Consider the following 23387-nt stretch of genomic DNA (forward strand, 5'->3'; position numbering starts at 1 on the left):
ATTATAAATCATTCTACTACAAGGACACGTGCACACGAATGTTCATTGCAGCACTGTTTACAATAGCAAAGACCTGGAACCAACCCAAATGCCCAACGATGATAGACTGGATAGGGAAAATGTGGTACATATACACCATGGAATATTATGCAGCCATCAAAAACGATGAGTTCACGTCCTTTATAGGGACATGGATGAACCTGGAAACCATCATTCTCAGCAAACTGACACAAGAGCAGAAAATCAAACACCGTATATTCTCGCTCATAGGTGGGTGTTGAACAATGAGAACACATGGACACAGGGAGGGGAGCACTACACACTGGGGTCTGTTGGGGGGAAATGGGGGAGGGGCGGGGGGTGGGGAGGTGGGAAGAGACAGCATGGGGAGAAATGACAGATACAGGTGAGGGGACGGAAGGCAGCAAAGCACACTGCCAAGTGTGTACCTATGCAACAATCTTGCATGTTCATCACATGTACCCCAAAACCTAAAATGCAATAAAAAAAAAAAAAGAAAAAAAAAAAAAAAAGAAAATTCCTAAGGGTTTTAAAGACTTGAAAGATGTAAAAATGTGGAAAAAAGTAACAACTTCATGAAGATAATTTCCAGATTGATGTGAGTCTTATCTGGCTTGCAGCTATGACCTAAACAAGTACTACTTCTACAAATAATGAACGGCTAAGGCTTCCCAAGACAATCCTATGTGGCTAGCCCTATGGTTTTGAGAAATCTGGGAGTATTATGGACTATCTGGGGGCAGATATTAAAAGTAACCTCAGAGATAAGGCATTGATGTTTGAGTAAATGAATTATAAAAAGTAATGAACAATTCAAGAATTGGCATGTATGAAGTCTTTCCTACAACTGGGAATCAAGTCAAATTAATAATAAAGGCTTTCCTGTGATAATACCAACTCATACCCTTAGGAAATGCAATAATATAATATTTTGGTTTTCAAAATATATAAAATTCCAAAAGTTAGTGTGACTTGACTTACTGAGGATTGTTAAAACAACTTTCCTGAAAATTATTCTAAATATTTGCAGTTCTTTAAATATATTGTGCTACCTTGTATGCCAGTGTTTTACATGTCTCTCTCCTTTTATCTATAGTCTGCACCTCCTCTTCAATCTATTCACCTGTGTGATTCCTACCAGCTTGTTAAGGTTTAGTAGAGAGGCCACTCCTTCTTACAGTGTGTTCCCTTCTTAAATGGTTCCCTAGCAACCAGTTCTTTACCTTTATCACTGTAGGTGTCATAACCATCTAATATTGCTTATCTATTTATCTATATCCCCTTTAAAATAGGAACTCCGTAAATATAACAGCCGTGCTTACCCATCACTAAAATTCTCAAGACCTCACTAATTTCCTGGTACATCAATGGAGCCTAATAAATATTCTTGAAATGTTGACTGTTACTGAATGAAGATAAAAGAAGCCAGGATTAACATGAATTTAGTGTTTACTTTATATTCTTACTTCAAATTCAGCAGCCTAATCTTTGTTTTATTCTTTAAGAGATTGGAATAATAATGCCTCTAGTGTTTCATGGTTAATTATATTTACTTCTGGTTTAAATACATTTATTTCCATATTAAGGAAGGACCTTCTTATTCTCTGCTTATAAGATAATTTATTTTAGAAGAAAAGACATTGTTGTCATCAATTATTCATACTTCTTTCATATAAATGTGCTGAAAAGTCTGCCTTTTTCTGTGTGTGACAGGGTCTCACTCTGTTACCCAAGCTGGAGTGCAGTGGTGTGATCATGGTTCACTGCAGTTTCAACCTCCTGGGCTCAAGTAATTCTTCCACCTCAGCCTCTTGAGTATCTGACACTACAGGACTGCACCGTGTCTGGCTAATTTTTTTTTTTTTTTTTTTTTTTTTTTTTGTAGAGACAGGATGTTGCTACCCTGACCAGGCTGGTCTTGACCTCCTGGCCTCAGGTTATTATCCCACCTTTGCCTCCCAAAGAAAAGCCAGTCTCTTGGTATGTCTTCCTTTTATTCACATATATGCTTGAGTCATGTTCTATTACTTCTATTGATTATTAAATCTGGTTTCAGAGTATTAGACAGACTGTCTTGCTATGTTGCAATCTATTTTGTTCACCATGAAAGGACAGGTTAAATTTTGTGTTTTGTTACAAAATAAAACGGAAAACTAGGATCATCCACAAAATATCTTACGTACCATGACTCATTCTTTTCATGGTTGTCTTTTTCATAAGTGCTTCTTTACTGTTCGAATAACCATATTTGGAAAACAGACACAGTACAAATTCTTCCTCATAGTTTCAGATTTTCAACAAAATGCTTCATTCTTTTGCTGGACACAGTATAAGTAATATGCACGCAACAGATACCCCTGAGTTTCAACTTATCCTAACCTTCCTGCCAATTATAGCACACTTAGAACTGATGTTTTATTCATTTCTGTACTATTTTACTGTTATATAGGAATGTATTTATAATCAGAAAAATAAGATACTAATTTGTAGTAAGAACTATAGCTTATGCTTCCTAGGTGAATAGACTAAAACAAGCTGGCAATTGCCCTTTGCTTTTTGTCATAGGATAATGATTAAGCAGAGACAGGAATAAAGGGAGTAAAGCCCTACCTAGAAGCCACCTTTGTAAGAGACAAATTGTAGTCTTCCAAAATTATCTACACGTGCCTTTTTGCACAACCCAATTCAAACTGTCTGCTGTTAATGGACAACTTTTGAGTAGGTCTAACATTATTAATAACAACTGAATTCTCATAAATAATCTATATAGCTTATAAATTACACCATCAATTCCTTCACTTATAAGGTCTGATAACTGGGAATAGCAGGAACAAACAATGCTATGTGTACACTGAGGGCAAAGCATAGCTGAGTTCTTTTTTGTTCAACTAAGCTGACCATCACTCAGTGATGTAAATTCATAAGAATGCAGATTGCAGTAACTACTCTGAAATGATAGTGTTGTCTACATTTTACCTGATACGTTAAATATGCTTATTTTTCTTAAATACAGACATAATGCCAATTAACAGGAGATTGTTGAAGAAACACCTCAAAATATTCTCTTTCCCCCTAAAGGTAACAGAAAACACATTTAATTTGTAGACTTTTTACAAACTGAGTTTGTGGAAATAAAACAGGACCACTTACTCACTTGTTAACAACCTAGAGCATCACATTCTTGAATCAGGTTGGAGGGTGCTCAGAAATTTGCACAAGGCCTGTGATACGGGGAACCTCTCAGAGGCATGGGCAACTCCCTATTTTGGCTCACAGGATGTGAGATGTGGACCTCCTTATTCTCTTGAACTATCTAAATATGTTCTACCAATAATGGGTAGAAACCAGCAAATTATATACCAAAACATATTTCTTATGGTATGGTGCAAATACTGGTCTAATCCCTTCATTTTACAAATAAAGAACCAGAAACCTGTAATGATTAAGTGGCCAAGTGGTTACCTGGTCAACCAGTGGCCTAACTGGAGTTAAACATAGGTCCCCTGGAAAATACTGCATAATAGCTGCTGGGAGAGACCTCAGATACCAAAGACTCTTCCTGTAAGATCCAAAGTCCTGCGGCTCATTCTTTAAAATGTTCTAAGGTAAAGAGTATGAAAAAGTCAAGATCTTGAGGATTTTTAAACACTTCTTTTATCACAGTCTCTTTTTAATGATTGTAGCTGTCACTTTTTAGAAGTGTAAGGTAAGCTTACACTTCTAAAGTGTAAGGTAGTCATATGGTTCTGTTTCATATATTTTAGCTTGTCCTTTGTCAGCAATGTCACCTCCCTTAACAACCTAATATCATCTCTTGGCTTCTTTCATAAAAACATTTATCCATTTTGAAAAATGATCTATAGTCTCTGGAATAAACTGCAAAAGAACAGATTTCTATTAAATGGCCCTTTGATGAGTGCAATGTGTTAATTTTACAAAACACCCTGCTGGCACAAATGGCCTGGTCTCTAGAGTTCTTTGAAATGTCACTCTGTTGGTACTATACTGCTCAGCGCATGAGGCTGGGACCAGAGAGAAAACGGCTGTGCAAACATAACGAAATGTACTCTTATGGCTAAAATCACCCAGAATGGATTTTCTTATTTCTCTGAAAAGAGAAGAACACTAAGTGATGCAGTTTCAGTGCATATAACTACCTTTGAAGTACTGCAGAAAAATGTTTATTTAAATTGCTTTTACATAACACCTTACTACAGTAACAAGACAACCACTAAATCTAAGTCTCGATGAATCTCAAATCATACTGTACTGAGACTCTAATTAATCATTTAGAAATTCCCTAGATGCCTCACATAAATGCTACCATCAGTAGAAAATATTAAAATTTATATGTATGTCAATATGTTATATGAAAATTGGTGTGACCGATCGGTACAACTTCCATAAATGTAAATCCCAATTGCTATGCTACAAAGCCATTTGGCCAAGTTATTTCAATGCAGCAAGTTGAGGTAGAGAAGACAGAAAAGTCTAAGAAATAAAAATAAGGTATTCAGAAATGGGGGAGCATGAGAACTGTGGGAATGTTAAAGGAAATAGTATTATTTAGGACAGAGAACACAAGTCTGAAGGGTAATTTAATAACTATGTTCCTATAGTATTTCTCCTCCTGATAGGTACAGTAACAGCATACATGTAAAGTATGAAAATTACTTCCAAGCTTTTGAACATATTCAGACATTTTTCTCATTTAACTCAGCTTAAGCCTTGCACCATGAAAGTTAACACAGGCACAGGTATACTTTGCTTTGGCAGTATGACATAATTATCCTTATGCAGAGCTTTCAAATTAAATTTCTCTATTGTTTCTAATCCAGGTCTTAGTGACTTTCTTACTTTATGGCAAGGTCTACCAATGCATTAAATGTGGGCAATGTTCTTTAAGCCAGTGTGTAATGAAATGTCTATGGAAGCAGCTTGTCTTTCAGGCTGCTTTTTTGCATTATGAGTGAGTCTTTGACTTGCTTCCAATTTACTATTGAATGTCAGAAGATAAAGGACTTTGGTATCCTAGTAACAGTTGGCTTTTCTTTTTCATGCATCAGTCCATAGTGTTTTCCTTTGGAATGCTGCCCATAATGTTGAGCAAAGTTAACTTTGGATTGTACAGAAATGCAGAATGAAAAATAAGGAGAACATCTTGAAGTGTGTGTGCACACAGGCACGTGTGCCTGTCACAAAGGACACAGCATCGATATCTTTGTTATGATTTTCCAGATAGATGCTGTACTCAGACTTTGAGATATATTTTGTGAGAGAGACAAAGTTTCAGAATGTCTGTCACTGCTACCACTCGTTCTTGTGTTTATTTCTAATTGTTGTATAGGTGCCTCTTCAAATAGTATGCTGGAGGTTTATTTTTTTATTTATTTTCTCAATGCCAGGTTCACAAAATGATAGTCTAAAAATTTCAATTGTCTTTGTATTTTTCATAATGTTTGCTGTCTTGCCTGCAGATTCAACTGTCCTTAAAGGTTGAAAAAAAAGCATTTTCTATACTTTAACTTCTTGAACTTTGGAAACTCCTATGAAATTTCACTCATATTTATTACTAGATATAGTTGAAAACTTCTTTTCTCTGTGAAAATTGCTTTGTAGTGTATTTTCCCACTTGTTTTCCTTCACATAGTTTAACTTCTCCAATGTCACCATTTCAGAAATATGTGATCTGATTATTTTTCATATTAAGAGGGCATATGAAAAGATTTGACAATTCTGCAATTGCTAGTACAAAAGAATCCATATAGATTGTTTACTGGACAGTATAATCATGCCCATCTAAAAGCATGGAGTATGTCCAATGTAAAACTATCCTTCTAAGCATTTGAGGCCAAGAAAGTTTGCCTTACATTTTTTCTATAACATATGCTTTAGTTTTATAGGAATATTGTTTCGTCTCTAGCACATAGACATCTAAATGTCATCAAAATGGATGACCTATGACATTTCTTTGATATTTTTCATAAGCCGAAAGAAAGAAAAAAATCTAGAACATTTTATCAACCCGTAACAACAATATTTCTTTTCTTTCAAAGAGTAAGAAATAGAAAATACTCTATAAAGTTGAAACTGTAAAAAATTATGTGCTAAATAAACAAAAATTTTACATGTTTAGCATACCATCCCTAATTCCAAAACTGAAGGCAAATGCCAGGATTCATTGAGATGATTTGTTATAAGACTAAGAAATTAACATTTTAGAAACATAAAGAGAAACTTAAGTTGATCCGACTCCCAGTGTGCCTCTCTGAGCCTTTGGAATGCTTTGCCAAGTAAATAATAGAACATCTCATTTTTCAAGAAGAAAATAATATAAAACAATAAAAGGCTAATATTGTGTAATTTTTGACTTGTCAAGTGAATTATACCTTTTGATGTACTCTAATTCTTTCTTCAAATAACTGATTTTGGATTATTACAATAAAGACTCCATTTTATAAAAATTGACAATTGGGACCTAATTAAACTAAAGTGCTGCTGCACAGCAAAAGAAACTATCAACAGAATAAACAGACAACCTACAGAATGGGAGCATTTGCAAATTATGCATCTGACAAAGGTCTAAGGAATTGAAACAAATTTAAAAGCAAAAGCAAACAACCCCATTAAAAAGTGGGCAAAGGACATAAACAGATACTTTTCAAAAGGTGTACTCATGGTCAACAAGCTTGTGAAAAACTCAACGTCACTGATCATTAGAGAAATGCAAATCAAAACCACAACGAGATACCAACTCCCACCAGTCAGAATGGCTATTACTAAAAAGTCAAAATATACATATGCCAGTGAGGTGGCAGAGAAAAGGGAATGCTTATCCACCACCATTGGTGGGAATATAAATTAGTTCAAATCCCATGGAAAACAGCATGGAGATTTCTCAAAGAGCTAAAAATAGAACTACCCTTCACCCCAGCAGCCTCACCACTGGGTATTTACCACCACCAAAAAGAGAAATTATTCTATCAAAATGACAGCTGCACTAGTATGTATAGGGCAGCATTATTCACAATAACAGAGTCATCTAACCAACATAAGTATCTATTGACAATTGGTTGGATAAAGAAAATAAAGCCACATTTTATGGGTGCTTAATATTCTGTGGTGGGTGTGTTTGTATATGTGTGTGTTTATCTTGGCTTTAGTCTTCTCTCAGACACCTCAAGACCAATTAGAATATATATAATTTTATATGATGTGTGTGTGTGCGTGCACATGTGTCCACATAATACTAGGTAGCCATAAAAAAAATAAAATTACATTCTTTGCAGCATCATGGATAGAGCTGAGGGCCACTATCCTAAATGAAATTCCACAGAAAAAGAAAATCAAATATTGCTTGTTCTCACTCATAAGTGGGGGGTACACGTGGACATAAAGAAGGAAAGAGACACCGGAGACCACTTGAGGGTGGAAGGTAGTGGGAAGGGGAGGATGGAAAAACTGCCTATGAGATATTATGCTTATTACCTGGGTGACAAAATAATCTGTACACTAAACATGACATGCAATTTACCCATGACCTGAAATTTACCTATATAGCAAACCTCCACATGTGCCCCTGAACTTAAAAATGATTTGAAAAAGGAATAAAACTATTCAGTTTTATAACAAAATCAGCATGTCCAAAACCCATCATGAGACTTACTGGTGAGTGCCTTCAAGCCTGTTTTACCTGTAACAGTGTCTGCTAGTTCCTTAGTTGCTACCAACAGACATAGCCCTGAAAACCCTCCAGAACTCTCATTACAGAACACAGGCCATCTCGTGCATGCATTTATTGGGTTGTCCAAACCTACTTTCTACAGTAATAGTCTTTTTAAACCTATTACTGCCTTCTTAGGATTGAAAGTAAAATGGTGTCTACATTTTAAAGACAGGAAAAAATATACATGGGCCTGAGAAAATACTTTTAAGTTAGCCTTTTTGTGTCTTACTATAACGTGCAAATTTGTAACCAACAGTTTTAGTCTAACCTTTGTATTCTAGATCTGGCTGTGCCTATCTGTTAGTCTTGCCCCTCATAAACGTCCCACACCCTCCTCCTCCAGGCCCACTACCTTTATTACCTTCGCTACCCTACAGTCATCGTAAATTGTCCGGTACTATACTGACCAGGCAACTTGACTTTATGTCAACCAGCCTTTGTTGCCTCTACTGTCTTCACTTTGATTTGGGTGACATTTCACTATGACTTGCACCCTAAACCTTGATCATCTTTTAAAATTCAGCATAAAACATCCCTGCTAATTAAAGGTTTTGCCTTTTTTTTGTTTGTTTGTTTTGCCAGGGAGTCAATCGCTCCATCTTTTGTGCCCTGTATCGCGTTCCATAAACATCTGGTAGAGCACATGTCATATTTTATTGTAGATTTAAAATTCATTATGTCCACATGCTTTAATAGACTCACTCCTTGTAGACTGCAACTATATCTAATTTATCAGTGCATCCTTCTGTGACCAAATTGTGGAGGATGAGCTCAGGTCTCTCCCTGATTGGATGTGTTCTTCCAGGCCCTTGGTCCCTCACTCAAGAATGGGAGAGAGGACCCCACTGGGCACAGTGAGTTCATTTAAGCAAATATCGGACCCCAAAGAGTTTTGCAGAAAGTGATTAGGCTGAGAGAGAGAAAAAGGAGAAAGAAATATAGCGCAAACTACAGTGTCATGAGAGAGGATTCAGAAATGGAGTCCTCACAGATGTGGGGGAAGGGGACTTTTAACCTGGGAGTTATTCCTACCCTATCTAAGTTTTCTGTCCTATGAAAGGAGTTCCTTTAGACTTCCACTGGAGTCATTGATCTTTAATTTCTGACATCTGATTTCTTGTTTGGCCCAGAGTCCTCCCATAGCTTTTTGCAGGCTTTTCTAAACAAAGGGAGCTCACCTGGGCAGTCTATCTTTCAGTGTGAAAAAGTTAAAGACCTTTAAGCTCCAGGATGGAGACGGGGAAAAAAAGGCAGGTCGGGCATGTCACTGGTAAATTCTTGCCTTTGAAACCACGCCCCCTTGTGGACCTGGGAAAAGAATACATCTCCTCACTTCCAACCCTATACCTGGCACACAAACATTTATTGATATAAGCATTCAATAAATGTCTGTCGAATTCATTTTTATTTGAAAGCCATTTCTATCAAAAGTTACACTAATGGACAAAGGAAACTAATCAAGAACATGTGAGTTGAACAAACTAAAATATGTGCTAAAGATAAATTCAAAAACAGACATTGTAGAGATGGTTTAGTCTATTAACCACTAAATGATGTGTCATAAATTTGTTGTTTCATATACTTGCTGCCTCAGTATCCGTTTTTAGGCCTGATCTAAGTTGTTTGAACCCAATTATATACTGTTGCTTTTGGCTTAGTGAAAATTTCTTCCTTATTGTGCAGCTGTTTGTGATATAGCCTACTTGGTCCTTGTCTCAGTGATCCAAAACCCAAAACATTTCAGTTTTTGGCCACGATAAAACCTAATGGTCAGCTATAGAGCCATGTCAACAAGTTCTCCCCAACCGGGTGCAATGGCTCATGCCTTTAATTCCAGCACTTTGGGAGGCCAAGGCGGATGGATCACGATGTCAGTAGTTCGAGACCAGCCTGGCCAACATGGTAAAATCCCGTTTCCACCAAAAATACAAAAATTAGCTGGGCAAGGTACATGTGCCTGTAATCCGAGCTACTCAGAGGTCTGATGCAGGAGGATCACTTGAACCCAGGAGGCGGAGTTTGCAGTGAGCTGAGGTCATAACACCGCACTTCAGCCTCGGCGGCAGAGCAAGACGTCATCTCAAAAAATAATAAATTCTTTTCTCCTATTTTCCTTAAACTAGCCAATCCACAATTCCCATGGGAAAGTCTAAAGGATAACACCCATGGACCTTAATAAAGACATAGTCTCCAGGTCTCTCTCTCTCTCTCTCTCTCTGTCTCTCTCTCTCTCTCGGTATGTCTTCCTCTACTTCCATAGCTCCAGCTCCCTGCCATCTCCACAACTCCCAGTCAGCCTCTTATTGGCACACTAAATCACTCTGGGGCCAGTGAGTAACAGATTTGCTCTGTTTCATGCATTTTGAGGGAGAAGAGAATCAATAAAACATATGGAAACTTTGGAGAGAGAATAAAACGTGGTAGTGATTAATATAGGTAAGTTCCCCGAAAAATTAGAAAAAGTTGAATGTGTATCTTTAAAAATTATGAACATTCTGTTTGTTGAATTATTTCTCATTTATTTATAGTCCATTAATCATTTTTTAGTAGCTGAATCTGGGGACAATAAAAGCATATAAAATAAAATGCTAAAATATAAAGAAAAGTTTAAAAGTCAAAATCCAGAATAAAAATTAGGTTAAGAATCCAAGACCAAAACCTAAAAAGGACACTACTTTTCATACCATAAGGAACAATATAAAAATTATCTGAACTGTAAATTCAACTATAAAATTCTTGGTACAAAATGAAAAAGAAAACATTTTCATGCACATAGTTTTTTAATCAAAATCAGATCACTTTCTCTGGGTATTTCATTGTAAATAAAATGTTGTTAGGGACACTTTAATATAGGTAATAGTGAGTGATGTCATGGATAAAGTCCTCAAAATAGTCTTTAGGCAAACACAGTAATTGGTTTGAATTGCCTATTTCTATGAAAGTGGCACAATATATATTTTACCCTGTAAAAGCTGTACTGGATTCATTGTTTCAATTGCCAAGAATTAATTCCATTTTAGGGAGTAGTTCTTGGTTTCTAATTCTTTTGAAGAAATGATTATCTCCTGCTAAGAACAGTCAGCAAATCTGGTGTCCTTATCCTCCCTACGTGGGGTATAGTAGTTAGGATAACCAGAAGTAACAAAGAAATTTCAAAGTAAATGAGGTAGGAGTTAATTTCTCTCTCTCATAGGATTTGCCATTTCAAGTTGGCAGAGCGGCTTTGCTACAGAAAGTCACTCTAGGATCCTGACCCTTCCATATTGTTGCTCTACCATCCCCAGGCTCCTGTTTTTACTAGCTATAGCAACACTGGACACAGCTAACCTGTTCTACATGTTCATGTTTCTGTATGTGGTACTGGGAAAAACAAGTCCTGGGAGGGTGACTTTATGAGAACCTGGCAGTTGTGAACATTTTTTTGTTCACATCCTATTGACTAGAACCAACTTACATGGTTACACCTGGCTGCAAAGGAAACCTCATCTGCAGGTGCAGAGCCTGTATGCAGCTAAAACTCTGGAGTTCTGCTTTAGAAAGGAAGACAAAATAGGTGCTTGGGGAAAGTTATTACCCTCTGCCATGTCAAGGAGGGGGTGAATGCAAGGTAACCTAAGATAAACCAATTAGACTCTCCCTCTTTGAAGCATGCATGGTGATAACACAACCAAAACATGATTAGGGCTAATTCATTGCAGTGTCTGAGAGTGAGTGTTAATCAGTTCATCAGTTGCTGCTACCAAGCCTTTTTGGAACTTCTCCAAGTCTGATTGTTCAGTCTTTCTGATCTGGGTGAGTCTCCCATAATGTCAAACACATCCTTTTTGCTAGTCAGTTTCCAGTAACAAGACTGTCTTGAAGCATCAAAATACCTGTCTGTGAAGGCAATTCTGATGGGGATAAACATTAAACAGGGTGCAAGTATGTATCGTTTTCCTTCATTTTTTTAAAAAAGGTTATTTTTTATTCTAAAAGTATACCTATCTTTTATTTGATTAGAAAGCTAACATAGTTTTTGATTCTGCAATATGAAAATATCCTAATACCCCTGTTCCATTACACACAAAACACGAGAGGGACAAAGTTTTTAAAGAGTCATTGTTTTGCATCAGTCAGCTCTGAGCTCTTGCATTAAATAGGTTGGTAAATGGTAAATTAATGGGATGAAGAAGGTAACATAAAACAATCAAAGAATTGTCAGTATCTCCTGTGACAAATGTAAACTAAAACAAATAATTTTGGAAGTTTACTCCAGATTAGGGATGTATACTACATCAGCTAAGAGAAAGTTCCTGGCTTTCTCCAGGATAGGACCCCAAGAAAAAGGCCAGAAATATAGGTGTGTGAATATATTGTTTATCTTAATAAAGATTAGTTCACAAAGTTGTATTATGTGGCATTTTTTCCACCAAGGTTTAACACTCTCAACAACTGGAAGGCAAAATTGAAAATGTTTTCACAATCTTGACAGGATTATGGTGAGGTAAATGAAACAAGCGAGTCAGCTGAAAGAGTTGATTGTAGAAGCTATAAGTTATTTGAAATTCTCAATTCATTTACTTGTGATGAAAATTACAGTGTTAGAGATAAAATGAAGGACAAAAACATCAGACATCTTTCTTCGCTAAAGCAGTTATTTAAAGAATGTTTCCCTGATATAGCAAAAGATGGATCAGCAGACCAGATATTCTTTAAATTCTTAATTTAGTCAAGAGATGTGACCTTCTAGCAAACAGACACAATTATCAAAAGTTCCACAGAGTAGTCTTATGTATTGTACCTCACCACTTATTTGTGAAACCTGGGACTCTCTTTTCATTGATAGTTGGCATGGATAACAAGAAGAAAAATTTTTTAGAAACCAGAAAGCATGTTGCTACTTATATCTATATGTATTTAAAAATATTGTGACACCATGGTAAAGAGAATATTTGCATGGACATTGAACTTGAGAAGCAGCATGAGCTATCTTCAATTCTTTAGTTTTTTTTCCCCTCCAAACCAATTACAATTTAGTACAACAGTAAATTAATCATTAGACTATGACATGAGCATGATTTCACTTTGGGGACTATTAATTTGTTTTTTGGTAGTAATTTAAATTTTTAATAATAAAACATGCAGAGAGCCAAATTCATATAAATATTTATGGTAAAATGGAGATCTCAATTTATTCTGGCCATGGTTACTCTGTATTTTAGAGCTGGGTAAGATCTGTTTTATAGGCCAAGGTGACACAAATCCCATGATCACATGTGATCCATTGATATATGATAATTTGAGCATGATGCGTTTCTGAATTCTCTTTTCAGATTGTTGTATTTTCTACTCTGATAAGCTGTTTGATACTGAAGTGTGAAAGAGTGCTGATGAATTTAATTACATTTATGATTTCTAAATGCATGAGTCATGATTTCAGCATCATGTCTTGCCTAGGAAATCTTAGCTCCACAGAACATAGATGCCTGCGAACTCCATTGTGTCTTTATTTATAATATGAGCTTCTTGAGGGACATGACTAATATTTTGATGTCCTCATGACTAAAACCTATGTAGTGATGCCAAATTATACGTGGGGAGTAAATGAATGACTTGATGCCAACTTTAGTATAAAGAAGCAATTGTGAGGAGTCATGTGTTACCTACAATGCTGTTCACAGCTGATTTCTCATTGGTGCTACTAATCATTAAAAAAACAAATGATGAACCCCATGGGACTAAAGGTTTGTCTTATTCTTTAGGCCCTCACAAACAAATCCCATACTTTGTGATTGAAGTTTAGATCGGTTGATTCATGACACCTTCTTGAATGTATAGGGAGCATACAGTACAGTAATTCAGAACCATGGCTTGTCAGTGAAATAGATCAATCTTTGCCATTTCCATCTTAAGCCATTTCTTGATCTCTCTAAGACTCAGTTTTCTCAACAGTCAAAAAAGGATAATAATAGCATATGTCTCACTAGGTATTTGTAAGAATTAAATGGGTTATTATGTGGAAAGTGCTAAACAGTGTATCTAGCAAAAACTAAATGCTTAATAAATGATAGATGATAGTCACTACCCAGCACTATGGTGGCATACCACAGTGAGTACAAAGAACCAACCTCAGCTTCTGCTCCAAGACTTTGCCATCTGGTTTGAATAGGCCAATATACACATAAGAAAATAAAATCCAAAAACACATTGAGGAAGTGTTATTGCACAGCATAGGAAATGGCTACTTATAATTTCAGAGAAGAGAAAGAACAAAGAAAATCAATGGCAGAAAAGGAATTACAAAGGGAGAAGAATGTGAAATGAGCCACAAAGAATGAACGGATTTCAATAAACTGAAAATGAAATTTGAATTGAAGGAAAGACACTGAGTGAACAAGAGTGTGAAAGCAGTGTGGTGTGGCTTGCACGGAAGGCAGTGAGGCTAAAGACAGGTTGGAATAGGGCCTCCTTTTGAAAGCAAATGAAGATTCATTCAGCTATGAAGTGATAAGACCTAACACCATAAAAACCCTAGAAGAAAACCTAGGCAGTACCGTTCAGGACATAGGCATGGGCAGGACTTCATGACTAAAACACCAAAGCAATGGCAACAAAAGCCAAAATTGAAAAATGGGATCTAATTAAACTAAAGAGCTTCTACACAGTGAAAGAAACTATTATTAGAGTGAACCAGCAACTAACAGAATAGGAAAAAAGTTTTGCCATTTACCCATCTGACAAAGGATTAATATCCAGAAACTACAAAGAACTTAAACAAATTTACAAGAAAAAAACAACCCCATCAAAAAGTGGGCAAAGGATATGAACAGACATTTGTCAAAAGACATTTATGCAGCCAACAAACATATAAGCAAAAGCTCATCATCACTGGTCATTAGAGAAATGCAAATCAAAACCACATTGAGATACCATCTTATGCCAGTTAGATGCTGGAAAGGATGTGGAGAAATAGGAATGCATTACACTATTAGTAGGAGTATAAATTAGTTCAACCATTGTGGAAGACAGTGGGGTGATTCCTAAAGGATCTAGAAATAGAAATACCATTTGACCCAGTGGGCCCATTACTGGGTATATACCTAAAGGATTATGTATCATCCTATTATAAAGACACAAGCACACCTATATTTATTGCAACCATGTTCACAATAGCAAAGACCTGGAACCATAACCCAAATGCTCATCAATGATAGACTGGATAAAGAAAATGTGGCATGTATATACCAGGGAATACTACACAGCCATAAAAAGGGATGAGTTTATGTCCTTTGCAGGGACATGAATGAAGTTGGAAAACATCATTCTTAGCAAACTGACACAAGAACAGAAAACCAAACACTGCTTGTCCTCACTCATAAGTGGGTGTTGAACAATGAGGACACAGGGACACAGGGAGTGGAACATCACACACCAAAGCCTGTTGGTGGGTAGGGAGCTAGGGGAGGGATATCAGCGGGGAGAGATAGGGGAGGGATAGCATTAGGAGAAATACCTAATGTAGATGATGGGGTGATGGATGCAGCAAACCACCATGCGCTTGTATACTTATGTACAAACCTGCATGTTCTGCACATGTACCCCAGAACTTAAAGTGTAATAAAAAAAGGAAAAAAAAAAAGAAGTGAGTTCACTTTCCAAAAAACGTATCTGCACATAAATTCTCATCTCCATCTCTGCTTTCTGGGAATAACTGAGAGAAAAAAAGCAATGAATGAATGAATGAGTCACTATACAACAGAACCCTAAGGGAGGGACAGAGTTTTCAAGTAATCAAGGAAACTGGAACAATTAATTCTTGGATAAGTTCAGAGATTTAGAAACAGCAGTATTTTTCCATTTTTCTATCCAACACTTTAAACACTTTAGATACAAATGCAGATCTCTAAGACTTCCCGTGTGTGTGTGTGTGTGTGTGTGTGTGTGTGTGTGTGTGTGTGTGTGTTTCTAGTTAGTTGGAATGCTTTGGACCTTAGAATACAATTTCTAGATAGAGTTTCCAGACTGCTTCTGTCAAATTCTGTCTAGGGATATGTGTAGAGGGGGAACCAAGAAGAAAAGAGGTTAGATCTGTATCTTACAAGGCTTTTGCCAACACTGATTACTTAAAAGCATAAATTAAATCACTACCCTTCCATTTAGATAAATGATAAAGCAGATTATCTTGGAAAATATAAATTAACTCTTGCAATTTTGATAAACTACCGCCTGCTTTTGAGCATTTACATAGGAGATATAAATTTCATTGAGTTTATCAAAAATTTTTGCCATCTCCTTTCAAAGTGATCTTTTCAGACTGTTCATTTAAAGACTTAATTTTCCTAAGCTTTTGAAACTGGTAGTGAGTGAACATGAACATGCCATTAATAGCTAGAATTAGACTTCTTGCAATGAGATCCAGTGGTATTTTCCAAGTGCACCCACCTTCCCCTCCTTTCACTCTATACTCACAAATTTATCTCCCCTTATTTCCAGCATTGCTTTCTGGATATGGATTTTAGTACCCTGAATCAACAAAGATTAAAATTATCTGAAAACAACACTATAAAATCAGCTGTGAGTACAATACTCTATTGAAATGTGTATTTAATAGACATGAGAAGTGCAAATGGAACTACATTCTTATGAATGCTGATTTGGAGGAGAGATGCTCTACCTGCTTGCTGGCTAATCCACAAATATTTGACAATTGCTATGTGGGAACCATTGTGTTAGAGCCATAGCAATCACAAAGACCTAGAGTAATCTTTACCCCATGCTGAATTCCCCTTGTACAAAAGTTAAGCACACTGAGATTTAGTGAGTCACCCCTGTTGTTTTTCACTAGGTTAGATGGGGCTGATGCTCTGCTTTAGCTAGAAAGTAAAGAAACTTGTCTCACTCACTCTTCTTCTTTTCTTTTTTTCTCCTTCCCATTCCATTTCCCTTTCTCTCTCTCTCTCACTTTGCCTCTGAAGAATAAAGTATTGGAAGGCAGACGTGGTAGTTTCAGCAAAGATTAGTGTCACATGACATCTCCAATTCATAAGCTGTGAACTCCATGTATTCTGAATGATTAGCGCTAAAAGAAGCCCTGGGTTGGCAAAGGGCTAAAGGAACCACATCTGATAGAGGAAGGATGGGAGGTAGAAAGCAGTCCCTTGTTAGGGGAGTTACAGGAACTAGGAGCAAAGAATACTTGCCCACAGGAGGGTTTGTCACAGGTGCCATAGCCCAGCAAAGAAGAACCAGAACTGTCCCACAAACCTGTGCTTGACTCAGCTGTTCCCAGAATGCATCCCAGCATTTTAGGGCTACCACTCCTGATGCAAACCCAGTCCCAATTTGCACAGCTGCAAAATTACTTGCATATTAACAGGAATAAAAGTAAATAGAAGAAATGAAATCATTCACCCCTGATAAGTCTCATTAAAACTTTGGAATGACTTTTCAGTCCAACTGATTTTTCAGATTTTATTCTCACAGACAAAAAAAAAAATTAATGTCACAAAATGTTTGGTTGAAGAAGTAAATGGCATTGAATAACTGACATTTTCAGACACTAGGTTTTATCTTTTGAAAAGGAGGCAAGTTAATCTCAAGGAGTCAATTCCGTCTTTCAACAAAGCAGAAAAGTATCAAAATATTTGCAAACTTGAAACAAATATTTGTTTCAAGCAAGAATGTTCTTGGTCTAACCTTTGAAACTTAAGGATTTCACAGTAAATACTGATCTCTCTCCATGAATAAAATTTTATTGTTGAATTTGTGCAACAAATATTTATTGAGTACCTACCCTGTGCTAGGCACATGGCTGTTAGTTGCTAGATGATTTGCTACAGTATTAGGAAGATATCCGGCCAGACTTTGACAAAAATCATTTATATTTTGTTTTTCTTTAACAAAAAGAGAAGATAATTCTAACACAACACGAAAGATTGAAGAGTCATTCAAATGATCTTTGTAGGCAATAAGCTTAATAGAACACACACATGAAAGAGACCAAGACTCCTCCTTATGACAACCCACAGAACTTTGGCCTCTTTTTCTCTGCTCATCTTTATGACCACCCCAATAATTAAAGCAACAGCAGTGTCTTACGGTCAAAAACAATTGGAAATTAATTTCATAATATCTATCATTATTCATGATAAGATGTTTAAAATGCTATTACGACTGATTGTTTAATGCACTATTTTTAAGCGAAATAAAAATTTAAGAGTGAAAGTGTTTTCTTGTAAACCTGCTCTTATAAACTTCTTTTTCTTAAACTACTTTAGGCATGATTAACATTCAGAAAGCTGTACTTACTTAATGTACACAACTTGATGAGTTTGGAGATAAGCATACACCCACGACATTATTACAACAATCTATGCCATAAACACATCCCTAACCTCCAAAATTTTTTACTACCCTTTTTGTTAATTATTATTCATGTGCATGTAAAGTTAAGACTTACCCTTTTAGCAAATTTTTACATGTACAATACAGTATTGTTAACTATAGAAACTATGCTGGGCAGGAGCTCTCTAGGACTTGCATAACTGAAACCTTACACACTTTGACTAATCCCCCCCCATTTCATCATCTCTCAGGTCCTGGGTAATCACCATCCTACTCTCTGCTTCTATTAGTTTGTCTGTTTTTGTTTCCTGATAAAAGTGGTACCATGTGGTATTTGTCCTTCTGTATCTGGCTTATTTTACTTAGCATACTTCTTCCACGTGCATTATGTTGTAGCAAATGGCAGGATTTCCCCCCCTTTTTTTTTTTTTGACTGAATACTATTCCACTGTATGTATGTATTACATTTTATCATTTTATCCATTGATGAAAATTTAGGTTGCTACTATGCTTTCACTATTGTGAATAATGATACAGTGAACATGGGGGTGCAGATACCTCTTTGAGATTCTGATTTCGATCCCTTTGGATATATACCTAAATATGGGATGCCTGGATTATATTAGTTTCATTTTCAATTTTTTGAGGAAGTTTCATACTGCCCTCCGTAACAGCTGCACAAACTTACCCACTAACAATGCACAAGATTTGATCATATGTGCATGGATTTATTTCTGGGGTCTTCATTCTGTTTTATTGCTCAATACGTCTGTTTCTGTGCCAGTACCATCCTTTATTAGTCCATTCTCATGCTGCTATGAAGAAATGCCCAAGACTGGGCAATTTGTCAAGGAAGGAGTTTAATTGACTCATAATTCTGCTGGCCTGGGAAGGCCTCAACAAACTTACAATCATGGCAGAAAGGTAAGCAAACATGTCCTTCTTCACATGGTGGCAGAAAGGAGAAGGGCAGAGTGAAAGGGGAGAAAAACACCTTATAAAACCATCAGATCTCATGATAACTTACACCTTATAAAACCGTCAGATCTCATGATAACTTACATCAGATCTCATGATAACTTAACTTATACCCTCAAGAATAGCATGAGGGTAACTGCAGCCATGAGTAAACTACTTCCCACCAGGTCCCTCCCACGACATGTGGGGATTGTAGGAACTACAATTCAAGATGAGATTTGGGTGAGGACACAGCCAAATAATATCATTCTGACCCAGCCCCTCCCAAATCTTGTAGTCCTCACATTTCAAAACACAATCATGCCCTTCCAACAGTCCTCCAAAATCTTGACTCATTTCATTATTAACTCAAAAATCCAAGTCCAAATTCTCATCTGAGACAAGGCAAGTCCCTTCTGCCTATGAGCCTGTAAAATCAAAAGCAAGTTAGTTTCTTCTTGGATACAATGGGGGTACAGGCATTGGGTAAACACACCTGTTCTAAATGGGAGAAATTGGCCAAAACCATGGTACTACAGGGCCCATACAAGTCTAAACTTTAATGGGGCAGTCATTAAACCTTAAAGTTCCAAAATGATCTCATTTGACTCCATGTCTCACATGCAGGGCCCCCTGATGCAAGAGGTGAGCTCTGTTGGCCTTGAGCAGCTCTGCCTCTCTGGCTTTGCAGGATACAGCCCTGTTTCTGGCTACTTTCACAAGCTGTTGTTGAATGTCAGCAGCTTTTCCAGGTACGTGATGCAAGCCATCAGTGGATCTACCATTTTGGGGGTCTGGAGGACAGTGGCTCTCTTCTCACAGCTCCACTAGGCAGTCTCCCAGTGGAGTCTCTGTGTGGAGGCTCTGACCACATTTTCTTTCCACACTACCCTAGTTGAGGTTCTCCATGAGGGCTCTGCCCGCTGCAGCAATTTCTGCACAGAAATCCAGGCATTTCCATACATCCTCTAAAATCTAGGTGAAGATTCCCAAACCTCAGTTCTTGACATCTGTGCACCTATAGGCTCAACACCACATGTAAGCCACCAAGGCTTGTGGCTTGCACCCTTTTAAGCAATGGCCTGAGCTGCACGTTGGCCTCTTTTAGCCACAGCTGGGCCACAGGGAACCATATCCCAAGGCTGCAGAGAGCAGGGGGACCTAAGCCCAGTCCATGCAACCATTTTTGTCTCCTAGGCCTCCAGGCCTGTGATGGGAGGGGCTGCCATGAAAATCTCTGACATACCCTGGGGACATTTTTCCCACTGTCTTGATGATTAGCATTTGGCTCCTCGTTACTTATGCAAATTTTTGTAGCTGTCTTAAATGTCTTCCCATAAAATCAGGTTTTCTTTTCTATCACATCATCAGGTTATAAATTTTCCAAATTTTATGCTTTGCTTCCTCTTGAATGCTTTGCTGCTTAGAAATTTCTTCCACCAGGTATGCTAAATCATCCTCTCAAGTTCAAAGTTCTACAGATCTCTAGGGCAGGGGCAAAATGCTGCCAGTCTCCTTGCTAAAACATAGCAAGAGTCACCTTTATTCCAGTTCCCAACAAGTTCCTTATCTCCATCTGATACCACCTCAGCTTGGACTTTATTGTTCATATCACTATCAGCATTTTAGTTAAAGCTATTCAACGGATATCTAGAAAGTTCCAAACTTTCCTACATTTTCCTCTCTTCTTCTGAGCTCTCCAAACTGTTCCAACCTCTGCCTGTTACTCAGTTCCAAAGTCCCTTCCACATTTTTGGGTATCTTTACATCAGTATCCCATTATCTGCAGTACCAATTTACTGTATTAGTCCTTTCTCATGCTGCTGTGAAGAAATACCCAAGACTGCATAATTTATAAAGGAAAGATGTTAAATTGATTCACAGTTCCACAGGGCTGGCAGGCCTTGGAAAACTTAAAATCATAGCAGAAGGGGATACAAACACATCATTCTTCACACAGTGGCAGCAAGGAGAAGTGTAAAAAAAGGTGGGGAATGCCCCTTATAAAGCTAGCAGCTCTCATGATAACTCACTCACGATCACAAGAATAACATGAAGGTGATTGCACCATGATTAAGTTACCTCCCACAAGGTCCCTTCCATGACATGTGGGGATTATGGGAAAAATTTTAAGATGAGATTTGGGTGGGGCCACAGCGAAATCATATCACATACTGTTTTGATTAGTCTAGCTTTGTAACAGATCTTTATTTGAAGAAACATACTGTATTCAGATTTTCTTTCCTTTAGAAACAGAGTCCTGCTCTGTCGCAGAGGCAGGAGTACAGGGGTATAATCTTAGTTCACTACAGCCTCCACCCCTAGGCTCAAGTGATCCTCCTACCTCAGCTGGGACTATAGGTGTGCAGCACCACACCCATCATATTTTTTATTTTTGTAGAGACAGGACCTCACCATTTTGCCCAGGCTGGTTGTGAACTCCTGGACTTAAGCAATTATGCCATCTCAGCCTCAAAAATTGCTGAGATTATAGGCCTGAGCCATGGAACCTGGCCTTCAGATTTCTTCTTGCTCAAACTTGCTTTGGTGATTCAGTGTCTTTTGTGGTTCCATATAAATTTTAGATTCCCTACTTAATAAATGGTACTGGGAGAACAACTGGCTAGCCATATGCAGAAAATTGAAACTGGACCCCTTCCTTACACCTTATACAAAAGTTGAAATGGATTAAAGACTTAAATGTAAAACTCAAAGCTATAAAAACCCTAGGAAAAAATCTAGGTGATGCCATTTATGATAGGCACAGATAAAGATTTCATGTTGAAATTGCCAAAAGCAATTACAACAAAAACAAAAATTGACAAATGGGATCTAATAAAACTGAAGAGCTTCTGAGCAGGAAAAAAAAAAGGCATTAGAATCAACAAGCAACCTACAGAACAGGAGAAACATTTTACAATCTACCTATCTGACAAAGGTCTAACATCCAGAATCTACAAGGAAGTTAAACAAATTTTCAAGATTAAAAAGTGGGCAAAGATATGAACAGAGACTTCCCAAAAGGAGACATTCATGTGGTCCACAAACATGAAAAGAAGCCCAACATCACTAAACACTGGAGAAATGCAAATCAAAACCACAATAAGATACCATGTCATGCCAGTCGGAATGGCGATTATTAAAAAGCCAAGTAACAACAGATGCTGGTGAGGTTGTGGAGAAGTAGGAACACTTTTACACTGTTGACAAGCGGGAAAGTAAATTAGTTCAACCATTGTGGAAGACAGTGTGGAAATTCCTCAGAGATATAGAATCAGAAGTACCATTTGACCCAGCAATCTTATTACTGGGTATATACCCAAAGGAATGTAAATCATTTTACTGTAAAGATACATGGACGTGTATGTTCATTGCAGCATATTATTCACAATAGCAAAAACACGGAATCAACCCAAATGCCCATTAATGATAGACTGAAAAAAGAAAATGTACATATACACCATGGAATACTATTCAGTCATAAAAAGAAATGAGATTGGGGTGTGGTGTGGCTGGCACATGTGCAGCAACTGCCTCTGGCCTGGTGAGACTTGACGTGCCTCTTAAGAAAAGAAAGATGCATGAAGACCGTCCCACACTTGGTGCATTTCTTATGTCAATTTGTCAAACTCATTTGGCTTTTCTCCAGTAGAAATTTTCTTGTACAGGATATGTTTTCCCCATATATACCCTGCTAAGAAACTGACCTACTGGCTTTAAATGGAGTCTCATCATCTGAAATCTCATAAGGAATAGGATATGTATTGAGCAGAGGAAGACATTGACGAGTTTAGCATATTGAGAACTTTATCAGTAGTAGAGGGTCCAGCGAGAAATGCTATGCTAATGAAGTAACTTTTCCATCTGAAATGTTGCAGATATCAGCAGGCCTCAGTTGTCCAAACCACACATACTTCATAGGTCTTTAGAAAAATCCTATGATCAGACGAGCCTGTGATTGGCTGCTGGGAGAAAACTGTGTCTTTGGAATACACTGCCTTCAACTGCAGTCCTTGACATTTACTCAAAGGAACTGAGAGGTTTTGACCACAAACAAGCCTGTAGACAGACACACAGACATTTACAACAGCTTTATGCATAATTGCCAAATCGTGGAAGTAATCAAAACGTCCTCCAGAAGACTTCCATCAAGATGGCCAAATAAGGGCAGCTCCATAGTGCAGCCCCCAATGAGAGAGATGCAGAAGGAAAGTGATCTCCATGTCTCCAATCAAGGCACCACATTCATTTCCATGGGACTATTGGAACAGTGAGTGTAGCCCAAAGAGGGTGAACCTAGACAGGGCAGGGCACTGCCCCACTCGGGAAGTGCAACTGACAGGAGGATCAGGGACTTCTC

This window comes from Saimiri boliviensis, chromosome 7, assembly GCF_048565385.1.
Source record: "Saimiri boliviensis isolate mSaiBol1 chromosome 7, mSaiBol1.pri, whole genome shotgun sequence".
NCBI lineage: Eukaryota > Metazoa > Chordata > Mammalia > Primates > Cebidae > Saimiri > Saimiri boliviensis.